Raw genomic sequence first — 13,993 nt, 5'->3', positions numbered from 1 at the left:
TTGCACCATGACATCGGAGGACTGAAGAACGACGAAGGAGACGACCGACAAGAACAAACAGCCGACCACTGGTGTCCTGTTCAGAGCACAACAGTCGCTCTCAGACTGCTACGCCTGTAAACCTTGGCAGAACACCAAAATGCCGGTTTCTGTTCAGTTTATTTCTGTTGCTGCGATGCAGGAGACGAGGTGTAAATGAGCATCTGTCGCAAAGTTATTTAACACGGCCGAGGATCCCATGAAGCAGTAGTGCGCACTGATCTTTCCCAAAACTCATTAAAATGCCATTTCCTGGCTCATGTACTTCATGTGCAATCATTATATGATGTGAATATAGCGTTCAGCTCAGTTTACCCCACTGATTGGATCAGCGCACGCCTCACATCCCAGCAGCTGATGGGCTGCAGAACTGCGCAGACCTGCGCAGACCTGCGCAGCAATGTGCTCCAATCACAGCACCCATAGCCTCTGCTCCCTTCACTCTCCCCGAGCTGTCCGTCACACCTGCAAAGTTTATTATTATAAAGTTTATTATTATTTATTTTTTATTTTACTTGGGACACAGTGGACATGAATCAACATTATTAGTTTCCACATTAATGTAAATGCTCCAGAGTTAGCTAATGAGCTCATTTGTTCAGGCGTGCCACACGGGGCTGTCCTTGGGCCAGTGAAAGTTTCTTAATGAGACGAGGAGCACCAGCTCCTCCTCCGACTCGCTCTGCAAGCACAGTCAGTGCCAAGAGAGAACCAAGAGTGAAACGTCAGCTATAGGACCATTAGGAGGGACTTACAGACACACACAGGCACACACACGTATATATGTACACTCACACACACACACACACACACACAGACACGACACAGACACACACACGTATATGTACACTCACACACACACACACACACACACAGACACACACGTATATGTACACTCACACACACACAGGTGCACTCACACACACAGTAGGCACACAGTAGGTTTCCCTTATGTAAAACCCTGGGAAACTGGGCCTGTAGGAAGCGCACGGCGTGGTTTCTGAGCGTGAGAAGGGATGAGCAGGGGGAGGTGTGCCGGCCCCGGTGACTCACACACACTGCACCCTGGGCAGGTAAGCCGAGTCTCTCTGATAAACAAACACATGATGTGAGAGAGGTGGGCAGCAGGTCACCCTGACAGGGGGCCAAGTGCAATGCAAATAAATCTGAGCTAAACATGGAGCAGCAACACACGCCCTTCGCTTCCACCTTTCACACCCACAAATGACACATACTCGCATCACAGGAAAATCTGTTCTTCCACTGAACAGCAGAACCATCACATAGAAAATGAACTAACCGTTATGTGTATGTAAAGACAAACAGACAGAACGAAATCACAATACATATAGAAAGCTATGGTGCTGTGAACACTTGCTATGTGAGCTGCTGTCGCAGTGACAGGCAGCCAGTGCAATGCAGAGCTGGCAGAGAGCCATTACAGGAACCCCCACCCCACAGCACCCCGCTGAGGTGCTGACATCACAATGCAGAGCATCGCAGGTCACAGTCTGAGGGGGAGGAGTCACACTCAGGTGCTGACATCACAATGCAGTCAGTGCATCTGAGGTCACAGTCTGAGGGGGAGGAGTCAGACGGAGAGGAGCAGGGGTTGCCACAGAAACCTTGCCCATGATGGAGGATGAGGGGGAATCTGGGAACGTACAGAGTGTAGAGGTGGGGTGTAGAGAGAGGGTTTTATCCGTTCCCAGGCTCCTAGGCTCTGGAACGAAGGAATTAGAGCAGAAAATTCAGTGTCTCCCTGTACTCTAATGCATATGCTAGCTTTTAACACGGTTCAAGTTCAGTATTCATTTTAATGTCCATGTTCCATCCTTTTTATACTTCTTTCATTAGTAGCCCCTATTTGTGGCTTTTTACAATTAATTTTTAACCTATCATTTCCCTTTTATTTATTTTTTTTAAAGCACTTTGCTCACCTAAAAGAACCTCAGTAATTGGATATTGTTGTGATGGTTGCATGCTCCAGTTTCTGTCAGTCACTCAGACTTAAAAACCCCGTACACCAGCTGTGTTCTTCCAATTACCCCGTCAATTACCCCGTCAATCACCCCATCAATTACCCCCTCTCCCCTCCCCGTCTCTGTCCCAGCACAGCCAGCCCTGACCCAGCCCCGCGTGCTGCACGCAGGAGCTCCGGTGTTAGCACAACGCTCCACGCCTAGCCACAGCAGGCTAATGCTCCGCACACAGCAGGTGGCTCTAAGCCTGCCAGACCGCTCGACGTTCACAAGTTAAAAATGAACAAGCTGTGGCTCAGATCGGCCAGATTTGCTTTGAGCGCGTGTCTATTCTTGGGTTCAAAAATGTAAAAGAAATGGAAGAAATACTGTTTTTTTTCCCCCTTCTATTTTTCAAGAATGCCCAATCGAGACCACAGCCGGATAACTTGGGCGATGGGCCTTGCTGCATGTACACACCATGGTCCTGCTGTGGATTCAAACGTTTGTCAACCAGCCGAAAGTTCCTCCAGCAGGTACCCCACCCTACACAACCATCGTGTCATTACATTAACACAACCTGTCCTGTAGTACACAACCTACACACATTAACACAACCTGTCCTGTAGTACACAACCTACACACATCAACACAACCTGCAGTACACAACCTACACACATCAACACAACCTGTCCTGTAGTACACAACCTACACACATTAACACAACCTGTAGTACACAACCTACACACGTCAACACAACCTGTACTACACAACCTACACACATCAACACAACCTGTAGTACACAACCGACACACATCACCACAACCTGTCCTGTAGTACACAACCTGCACACATCAACACAACCTGCAGTACACAACCTACACACATTAACACAACCCGTAGTACACAACCTACACACATCAACACAACCTGTCCTGTAGTACACAACCTACACACATCAACACAACCTGTAGTACACAACCTACACATATTAACACAACCTGTAGTACACAACCTACACACATCAACACAACCTGTAGTACACAACATACACACATTAACACAACCTGCAGTACACAACCTACACACATTAACACAACCTACAGTATCACAGAAAGATCTGAATCTAGGCCAAAAATGACAGAACTGTGCTACAGATCACAGCAGAGGACATCAAAGCTCCAGAGTCCCCGACAGTATGGACAATTACACACATCTAGCAGTCAGGATTGTGCTCCAGAGATGATGAAAAACTGACTCCCGATAAAGTAGCCCACATTACTTAAAGAGAGCACATATCACAGGCTGGCCAGGGCCCTGTATACGAAGAGGCTATATTTACATCCCACGTCTCTCCCAGGACAGAGGACACTATTCATAGACAGAGACTGAAGAGCGAGGAGTGACAGCAGAAGCAGTCCTTCTGTCGTCGGACTGAGGGACGGGAGGTCGCAGGGCTTCTGGAAGCTTCTCTGATGACTGAGCTGGCATGCTCTCCATCACGCACATCACACAGATGAGCGCGTCAGGCTAAACAAGACGAGGTAGCGCAAGCGTAGCCCGCGGCCGCGGCAAGGCCACGTCAGAGACACGGGCATCATCAGGACCGCGTCTGTGCTGCTGCAGTCACTTCCTGTTGGGTCATCTGAACCACTGTCACAGAGCTGTAGTCACTTCCTGTTGGGTCATCTGCTCAGCTGTCACAGAGCTGTAGTCACTTCCTGTTGGGTCATCTGAACCACTGCCACAGAGCTGCAGTCACTTCCTGTTTGGTCATCTGAACCACTGCCACAGAGCTGCAGTCACTTCCTGTTGGGTCATCTGCTCAGCTGTCACAGAGCTGTAGTCACTTCCTGTTGGGTCATCTGAACCACTGTCACAGAGCTGTAGTCACTTCCTGTTGGATCATCTGCATAACTGTCAGAGAGCTGCAGTAACTTCCTGTTGGATCATCTGCATAACTGTCAGAGAGCTGCAGTAACTTCCTGTTGGATCATCTGCATAACTATCAGAGAGCTGCAGTAACTTCCTGTTGGATCATCTGCTCAGCTGTCAGAGAGCCTGTAATAACTTCCTGTTGGATCATCTGCAGTGGAGCTCCACCGGGGAGGCTGTGTCTTTGTGTGTCTGTTAACACACCAGACGTACTACATTCACAGACCTCTGACTGTCGAGGTTGGTACGTACGCGTGTGCTTTCCCTTATAGCTCTGCAAGCCAGGCTGTGTGTACTGCCAGATAACTCACCCTCAAATGTGACTCCGCAGTCATACGCCAAAGACTGCAGAGGTCTGAGTGGAAAATAATATCAATCAAATCAAATATCATTTCCTAAGATGAATTGTGCAGACAGGACCGAAACATACAGAAAATTTGCGATTAATTTGTGAATGCATAATTAGCTCCAAACTGGTTGGTATTATTGCCAAGCCTTTGAATGGTAGGCGATCTAAAATAATCAATTATGCAGTGTCACACTTAATATTTACCACTGTGAGCTAGAACACGTATCACCGTATGTGCTGACGAATCCAATCCTACACAGCGCCAAAGGGGAGCTATCGCAGCACGTCATTACAATTTATAATCAGGGCTTCAGGTTGGACCAAAATGTTGGTTTCACAAAGCACAGAAATATTTGCTGTAGCGGACTCTGTACTCTGTACAAAACGGGAAGAACATGCTTTACTCCTCACTGTAAACAATCTACAAGCAGTATGTGACTCGACACAGCAAAGGGAGAACCATCGCACAGTTCTGAACTTTACAGAATGCTGAAAAAACTGCGTCAGAAGGGCAGGTCTGGAATCTTGGAATACTCTTCTTTGATTTTGAATACATTTGTAAACCATGTTTCCACTTTGTCATTATAGGTGGGTAGAGAAATGTTATCTGTTTAAAATGAAATCTGCCACACAAAAAAGTGTGCAAAAAGTAAAAGGGTCTGAGTGAATTCTTTCCAAAGCCACTGACTGTATAACGTCCATAAACACACACTCACTCACACTCACACACACACACACACACACTCACACTCACACTCACACTCACACTCACACTCACACTCACACTCACACTCACACACACACTCACACACACACTCACACACACACACTCACACACACACTCACACACACCACGACCATGAATTACGTCATCTTCATATCCAGTGAAGCATTGAAATAAATACTGTATATGACACTAGCCAGTAGCACAGCGCGGTGTAAAGTTCCTGGATCAGTGTAGGGACAGGGGGAGCGTTACGGGCTGAAGGCTCAGGGGTGCGGGGTCTGAAAGTCAGCCGCTCCCTGGAGAGGGCTGGAGCTCTGCAGATCAAGCCCAGGCCAGCGTAGCATCAAAGCAGCACAGCGGCCCAGCCCAGCAGGACGGAGCTCTCTGGCCCGGGACAGCCAGCGTGGGGCAATGCCACGGCCGGTAAAACTATACGCCTCACGCACTGAGCCCGCGGGGTAAACCGGATCGGGTTCGAGTCTGGGGTCAAACCCAAAGGAGACCAAGTATCAGGTCCGAGTGGGGTTACCCATGTCATAACGGCTAAGGCTTCGACACACAACACTGGACAGACAGGGGAAGCGCTTCAGCTTACACTCACTCTGCCACTGAACCGTGACGTCGTACAGCGCATCGTCACGGTTACTATCCTACTATGACACTAGCAGCATCAGATTCGTAAAAAAAAAAAAAAAAAAACTGCTCAAATGTCTACTGTTTACAAATACGGAGAACTGCATTTAATCAGAAAACTGCTGACTGAATCCACCCTGTATTTGCTTTAGCAAGTGTTTAAATTCAGGCCACGGATCCCTTTTAAATGAGTGTAATCCTTGAAATCCCTGATGAACACGGTTCAGAGTGAGCCTTTAACTCCCATTAAGGTGTGAGATCAAAAATTGTGCAGTGAGAATGTTCTTAACTGAACATTCTAACGCTTGTGTCACAATCACTGCTGGTAACTGAATGCGCTGGAGTTTGACTGAGAATGAAAGCATTCCCCTGAAAACCTACTCTGCACAGGATTCATCTGAGAATGAAAGCATTCCCCTGAAAACCTACTCTGCACAGGATTCATCTGAGGATGAAAGCATTCCCCTGAAAACCTACTCTGCACAGGATTCATCTGAGAATGAAAGCATTCCCCTGAAAACCTACTCTGCACAGGATTCATCTGAGAATGAAAGCATTCCCCTGAAAACCTACTCTCCACAGGATTCATCTGAGAATGAAAGCATTCCCCTGAAAACCTACTCTGCACAGGATTCATCTGAGAATGAAAGCATTCCCCTGAAAACCTACTCTCCACAGGATTCATCTGAGGGTGGGAGCATTCCCCTGAAAACCTACTCTCCACACGATTCATCTGAGGATGGGAGCATTCCCCTGAAAACCTACTCTGCACAGGATTCATCTGAGGATGGGAGCAGGGAGGACGAGGGCCCTCAGATGAAACATGTTGAGAGGCACGAATGCCTGCGGCTTCACAGTTACAGTACGGCATTAGGTCAGCAGGCTCACTGAGCAACTCGACCCCTCAGAAACAGGGACAGATGACAGACACGATGGCAGCTGAGCTCTACTGTATACACAGCGGCAGACACTCCGTCACACACACGCACACACACACACACACACACTCACACACTCATAGACAGTGGCAGACACTCCGTCACACACACACACACACACAGACACAGACACACACACACACACACACACACACACACACACACACTCAAACACACTCACACAGACACACACACACTCATAGACAGTGGCAGACACTCCGTCACCCACACACACACAGACACCCAAAGACACACTCACACAGACACACACACACACACTCATAGACAGCGGCAGACACTCCGTCACACACATACACACACACTCACACAGACACACACACACACACTCATAGACAGTGGCAGACACTCAGTCACACACACACACACACACACACAGACACACTCAAACACACTCACACAGACACATACACACACACACACACACACCCACAGACACACTCAAACACACTCACACACACACACACACACACACAGACACTCACATACAGACACACACAGACACACACACACTCATAGACAGTGGCAGACACTCCGTCACACACACACACACACACACACACACACACACACAGACACCCACAGACACACTCACACAGACACACCCGCAGACACACTCAAACAGACTCACACAGACACACACACACACACACTCATAGACAGTGGCAGACACTCCGTCACACACACACACACACAGACACCCACAGACACACTCAAACACACTCACACAGACACACACACACACACTCATAGACAGTGGCAGACACTCCGTCACACACACACACAGACACCCACAGACACACTCAAACACACTGAAACACACTCACACAGACACACTCATAGACACACACACACACAGACACACACAGACACACTCAAACACACTCAAACACACTCACACAGACACACTCATAGACACACACACACACACAGACACACACAGACACACACAGACACACACAGACACACACACCACCCTCAGATCTGCACCAGGGACCCACCTCACATTCCCTCTCCTTTAAAATGGCAGTATGAGAAAGGCTGGCAGCCATGGTGGAGCCAGCACAAACATTCACCCAGTCCTTAAATAGTCCAGGACATATTGTTTGAAGTAATACTATAGGGCCGGTTGTGCTTTGTGGACCGGCTGTAAAATACAATACCCTTTCCGCTAGACGTCAGCTTTCCTATTTTTAATCATCAAAACTGCAATTGAGGATTTCAGCTGAGCTGCAGGTCTGCACTTCCTGTGTAGCTGGCTCTGCAGGCCACAGGCAGCCAATCAGCTCGAGGCATGGCTACAGCACTGTGGGGGGGGGGGGGGGGGGGGGGGGGGTATGAGCGACACTAAGGCCAATCGGCTAACGCTTCACCCCACATCATAATGACTAACAGCAGGACGCATCAGCGCTCTGTATTAGCGAACGCGGTCGCAATGCCCACCTGATGACTGCGTTAGGACGGAAGGAGGATTGTGACGGTCGTTCCCCATCACCGCCCCGATGCGTACTGAAAGGGCAAATGGTTCTACTGAAATGTACAGTCGCTGAAATACTCTCTCGGCCACTGATCCAGACCCTGTTAACTCTAGTCAGCCAAAACTTTCAGAGACAGAAAACACATTTATGTCAAAACAAAAATGAACTTAAAAATCTTTTAAAAAAATAAAACAGATTGGCAGATCTGTACAAAAACCGCAATACAAAGGTACAGAAAAAGACCAGATTCTCGCTCAGAACAGGAGGCACGCAGCACAGACTCTCTCGCTTCATTATAGACAGCAGCTCTGCGAGATGACTGGCCAGGTGAAAATGACTGGCCTAATGGTCTGATTATGAGTGTCAGTATGGCACATAACGCAGGCTGAACACAGTCTGTCAGGAGAGAGGACCCATCCACAGGGACACACAGGGACACACAGGGACACACACACACACACACACACACACACACACACACAAACACACACACACACACACACACACACACACAGGCCTGCACTCAGTGAGGACCAGTGCAGTGAACAAGGGGATCATTAGGGCACATTCCCAGCTGGACCAGTCAGACTGCTGGGGAAAAATATGTACATTTAGGGCTAAAACAGAAACCGTAGACAGAGAAGCGAAGTTAGATAAAACTGGAAGGTTGGTCATTCAAACCCCAGTGGAACCACAATAATATCAGCGCAGCTGTTGGGCCCTTGAGCAAGGCCCTTAACCCCACAATGCTCCAGGGGGGGATTGGCCCCTGCTTAGTCAAATCAACTGTAAGTCGCTTTGGAGAAGAGCGTCTGCCAAATGACATTAATGTAAATGTAACGTAAAGAAAGACCAGGTCGGCATAGCAGTTGGAAGAGGTCCGTCACTTCAATTTAACTGAGCTCAATGTTTGTGTTAGCTGTTGTTTCTTTACAGGGCTACTCCAGAGATACGGTGAACCCTGTAATTGAGTAATTTAACCAATTACTCAGTCTTTCTGAGGCTGTGTGTCCTTTCGCTCCGCTGCACACAGAACCTGCCGATGGCGGTGCACAGACTCCGCTCGAGCGCACGAGTGTGTGTGTGTGTGTGTGTGTGTGTGTGTGAGTGTGTGAGTGTGTGTGTGTGTGTGTGTGTGTGTGAGAGTGTGTGTGAGTGTGTGTGTGTGTGAGTGTGTGTGAGAGTGTGTGAGAGTGTGTGAGTGTGTGTGTGTGTGTGTGAGTGTGTGTGAGAGTGTGTGTGTGTGTGTGTGTGTGTGAGTGTGTGTGAGAGTGTGTGAGAGTGTGTGTGTGTGTCTGTGCCCGTGTGTGTGTGTGTGTGTGTGTGCAGCAGCAGCCATGCAGAGCGCGGCACTGAGACCACAAACCAGAGCACTGGGAGAGGACGCGAGGCCCGGCCTCCTCTTTCTCTGTCCTTTTACCCTTCCCGTATTCAGCCGCTGTTTTCGGCACTTCCGTTTGAGAAGTAAGGAGGTCAGCATAAAAACTATTTCACCACAGTGTCAGGAGATCACATGGTCTATGGAGCCTTGCGACTTAGCAAGGCAGACTGTAGCACCAAACCAGAAAGCGTGTACAGGAAATGAGATGAAAATGTGCGAAAAGGGAACGCATCCTTTTGAAAGGTGAAAGAGGGGCAGACTAAATGCGGCTAATTTCCTTTAAAGCACATTTGGGCTTTTTATGTCATTTTGTCCCATTTAACAAACTGTACATGCGCATGTGTACGTGAGTGCATGTGCTTAAGTGTGAGTGTGTGCACGAGTGTGCACGTGAGTGAGTGTGAGTGTGAGTGTGTGCACAGATGCGTACGTGCGTGCACAAGTGTGCACGTGAGTATGTGTGAGTGTGAGTGTGTGCGCACGTGTATGTGTGTGTGCGCATGCGTACGTGTGTGGTGGCGAGTGTGTGCATACACGTTTTCACAGCACAAAAAGACACACACCCAAAACCGCACTAACATGCGCTCTCATACTCAGACCTCCACCTAGGCGGGCCTGCACCTAAGCAGCTCTCCACCTGAGCAGACCTCCACCTGAGCGGACCTCCACCTGGGCAGACCTCCACCTGAGCAGAGACCCCCACGTTGGCAGCCTGGCACAGGCACCCTGCGCTGTGCTGTGCTTCTCTGTGCTGTGCTGGGGCTGTGCTGGGGCTGTAGCTGTGCTGCACTGTGCTGTGCTGTGCGGTGCTGCTCTGTGCTGCTTTGTGCTGTGCTGTAGCTGTGCTGTGCTGTAGCTGTGCTGCTCTGTGCTGCTCTGTGCTGCTCTGTGCTGTGCTGTGCTGCTCTGTGCTTTGCTGTAGCTGTGCTGCTCTGTGCTGCTCTGTGCTGTGCTGCTCTGTGCTGTAGCTGTGCTGCTCTGTGCTGTGCTGCTCTGTGCTGTGCTGTAGCTGTGCTGCTCTGTGCGGTGCTGTGCTGCTCTGTGCTGTAGCTGTGCTGCTCTGTGCTGTGCGGTGCTGTGCTGCTCTGTGCTGTAGCTGTGCTGCTCTTGCTGTGCGGTGCGGTGCTGTGCTGCTCTGTGCTGTAGCTGTGCTGCGCTGAGCTGTGCTGCTCTGTGCTGCGCTGTGCTGCTCTGTGCCGAGCTGACCCCGGGCCGGGTCCGTCTCCAGTTCCGACCGCCGCTCGGTTATGGATGAGTAAGAGCGCTTCTATTTCAGGCAGCTGTTTAGAGCGCTCTGCAGCGCTCCTCAGGAGCCCAGCGCAGGCCACGGGCTTCAGGAGGAAGTGCACGCTCGCAGCAGCCCGCATGAGTGTGCAATAGGAGGCAGGGCCAACGCTTATCTGATCACTCACATTTCCCTCGTTCTAACGGGCTCCAAGACGCTTCTAAGTGCTGCTCAGCAATCAAAAGGCCTCGGCCGTACGAAAAGGGACAACTCGTGAAATACGAACAGCGTGAGTGGAGGTCAAAACTCCACTCGTGTCCGTGAAAGCATCAAGTCGGCAGGCTGTCTCCACTGCTACCCCACAATGGCCTTCACACGGACATTGGCGCGTATAAACATCTGCTCGCCACAGCTGTCTAAATATGAGCAAGGGCAGAGACGTTGAGATTACACTGTGCGCTATCAGGAAAGCTCATTTCAAACATATGACACAGGTTCCAATTGGCTACTGTCCTTTGCACCTGTCTTGGCCTGTTTCTTTACATTTTCAATTGAATAGTGCAACATAAGGCAAAAGCTTTAAAACGAAACATAGTGACAGCCATTGTAACTATAGGGGGGATTAAAAATACACAATACACAATTGACACTTAATCGTCGGGTGTTTCCTTTGTTACACTTCCTATGCCGTTTATGCTGCGCAGTGGTCCGGGGAAAACGCCATTTCGTTCCCCCGCATGTCGTACATAATGTGGAATAACAAAAAGAGCTAACTTGAACTAGAACTTGAAAACAACAGGGGCACCCTGCCCCTGCAGAAATCTCTATATGGAGTATGCACCTGAACCATTCCACACCTGCACTTCGCACCAATCGCTCATAAGCTTGACTTCAAATTCGTGTTTTCTACCCCACGCTGCCTCTAAATTAAACATATGGTCGCAAGAAAATGTTTTTTAACGCACAATATGGAAATTCTGGGGCCTGGATAACTGCCCTGCGAAGAAGGTTCTGCAGCCCTGAAACTCCATTTATCTCACAGTTAATTTCGTACTGAAGCCTAAATCTACGCGGAAGTCATTTAGCACCGTTTTTGAGCATTACAGATAACGCCCAAACGCCTATTTAAAAAAACAGCAGATGGAATCCCTCAGTGCAGTGGCAGTACACACAAGCATCGCTGTATAGAGCACGCCGGGCTCCATACAGCCATAAAAGTGCGCCTATCGGCTCAAGCAGCCGGTCGCCGTTCATCCGTGTAACACATGAGAACAGTTCACCTGCATTGCTGCATGCCAGCATCTACGTCCTACACTAGATGGAAATGTAAGGCATGGCGTTACAATCGCACGATTGAATAAAGTCACAGGTGTCATAACCAAAAAAAAAAAAAAAAGCCAATCCGCTCTGCCACGGCTCCAGACATTACAAAAGCCGTGTCAGCATCATGGAGGTATCGATCCCTCATTTGAACAAATATAAATGCTGGGGACAGTCATTGAACAACAAAGGTGTCAATGCAATATGAGCTATAGGCTACAGATTATGCGGCAGGTATTTGCGATATATAATTTTAAAGCGCCACAGGCACGGCTATGGAATTCCACAACAGGTTATTTTAATATTTAAGAGTGGGATTCATGTAACGATGGCAGCTATTGCCACAAAAGACCGCCATTTGCGGCACAATAAAAAATATCTGCATAACGCTACCTGAAAAATACAATCACAACCGGCTAAATGAAAAATGTTATACGTGTACGTGCTGTAGGTAAGTTACGCCGCATGCTGAAGGGGCAACGCACGTCCTATAGTGTTTTTATTTTTGCGGTGGCAAGCACGGACGGCTGCGATGCTGCACAAAAATAGCCGTGCAGGACTGGTCTCCCTTCATCCGACAGACGAAGCGATGCCGCGCCATAATAATGACGGAAAACTCCATGACGGAGCTGTCACAATATCACAATTCCGTGAAATTACAATACGATTTGATATTGATCACGTTAAAAACGCACCACGAACGGAAGACGTTGGGAAACGATGCGGTTACTTGCAGTGCCCGTTAGCTAACCTTACCCGTGCCCTGCGGTATACAAACGTAAACTTACACCAGTTCCGACATTATTTGCTGGCTAGCAACTCCGTAACCTTGGCCAATCGATTAAGATAATAGCCATCTATCAATGTGATATATAGCAAGCCAACATAGCCCCTAATTACATTTCAATGCGAAAATAAAAATTGTGGTTTTATTTTCCTTCATTGCAAAAAAACGCGAAGGGTCGCTTTTACAATATCTGAAGTTATAATCTAGCATGATGCGTGGGCAGTGTGGCACGTTTTACTATGTAAGCCTGCATCAGACAATTCGCCAGCTCGCTAAAATGATGTTTATCTCGCTAGCTAGCTATGCCGCAATTGCACCATGTCCAAATGTTCGGTACGTCATATCAAGACTGCCTCAAAATGTAGCCAACCCTGACTACCAAGCTAGGATAGCTAACGTTAACGTTATATCTTTGTAAAAATTTCCGTGCGCTTACATCAAGCTCAGCTTGTCTAGCAATCAAAGCGATGTCACTCGTTAAAAATGCCAAGGAAGCCTCACGTCACGACTGTGATGGACTAACGTTACTTGATTTAATGACAGTATTGTGTTTTTTAGTACACAGAGCAGGGTTCTTACCTTTGAATTTTAAACAGAAAAGGCAGTGCTAAATCCAGATGAGTTTTCAGTGGTAACCCAGCAACGGAATTCCCAATCCAAGTCACGCCAGCTCCTTTCTTGTTTTTACCGCTTTGACATCCCCACCACGCGCTGTCGCAGACACCCGCCCACTGTACACGTAGATGCTGTCATTGGTTGACAATTTCACTCGAGAGAAAGTATGTTGATTCTCTTATTGGTCCAGCTTGCTGTCAATCGTTCGTAGCCGTTGTGGCAGGTGTGATTTAACGTCACATTGTCCCAATAGGTCAAAAAACCAGTCGCTTTTGCAATATCATATTTTGATTGGCTAACGTTCATGTTTCAAATAGAGCCCTTTGCCGCACTTTAGCTCGAGCGAAAACCATTTCCTTATTTTTTAAAAAGACGGGCGATTCATGTGTTTTGGGGCGTTTTGCTCACTTGCTATACTGTGAGGTTTTATAGCTCAACTTCCTAGCAACGTTTGACTTTCAAAAAAGTCTGACTTATTTCAATGGCCGCCACAGTAACTTAATACTGATAAATTAATTTTCCATATTATAAATTCAGGTAATTCGGGACACTTCAACAGACAGAGGTCTGTTGTTTGTGCTTGAGTG

The 13,993-nt window shown here is 48.2% G+C and overlaps 1 protein-coding gene across 1 annotated transcript in view; it reads right to left on the bottom strand.

Moving 5' to 3' along the window:
* kcnab2b (potassium voltage-gated channel subfamily A regulatory beta subunit 2b) overlaps window positions 1–13,494 on the bottom strand; it is a 134,145-nt gene extending 120,651 nt beyond the window's left edge. The window contains exon 1 of the mRNA XM_061257099.1: window positions 13,371–13,494. The gene's annotated coding sequence lies outside the window, so the exon portion shown is untranslated. The remainder of the gene's footprint in view (window positions 1–13,370) is intronic.
* Between the last annotated feature and the right edge of the window lie 499 nt (window positions 13,495–13,993).

Source organism: Conger conger, chromosome 10 (genome assembly GCF_963514075.1).
Source record: "Conger conger chromosome 10, fConCon1.1, whole genome shotgun sequence".
NCBI lineage: Eukaryota > Metazoa > Chordata > Actinopteri > Anguilliformes > Congridae > Conger > Conger conger.
Note: the sequence above shows the minus strand (reverse complement) of the source record. Positions and strands in the feature narration are given on the sequence as shown.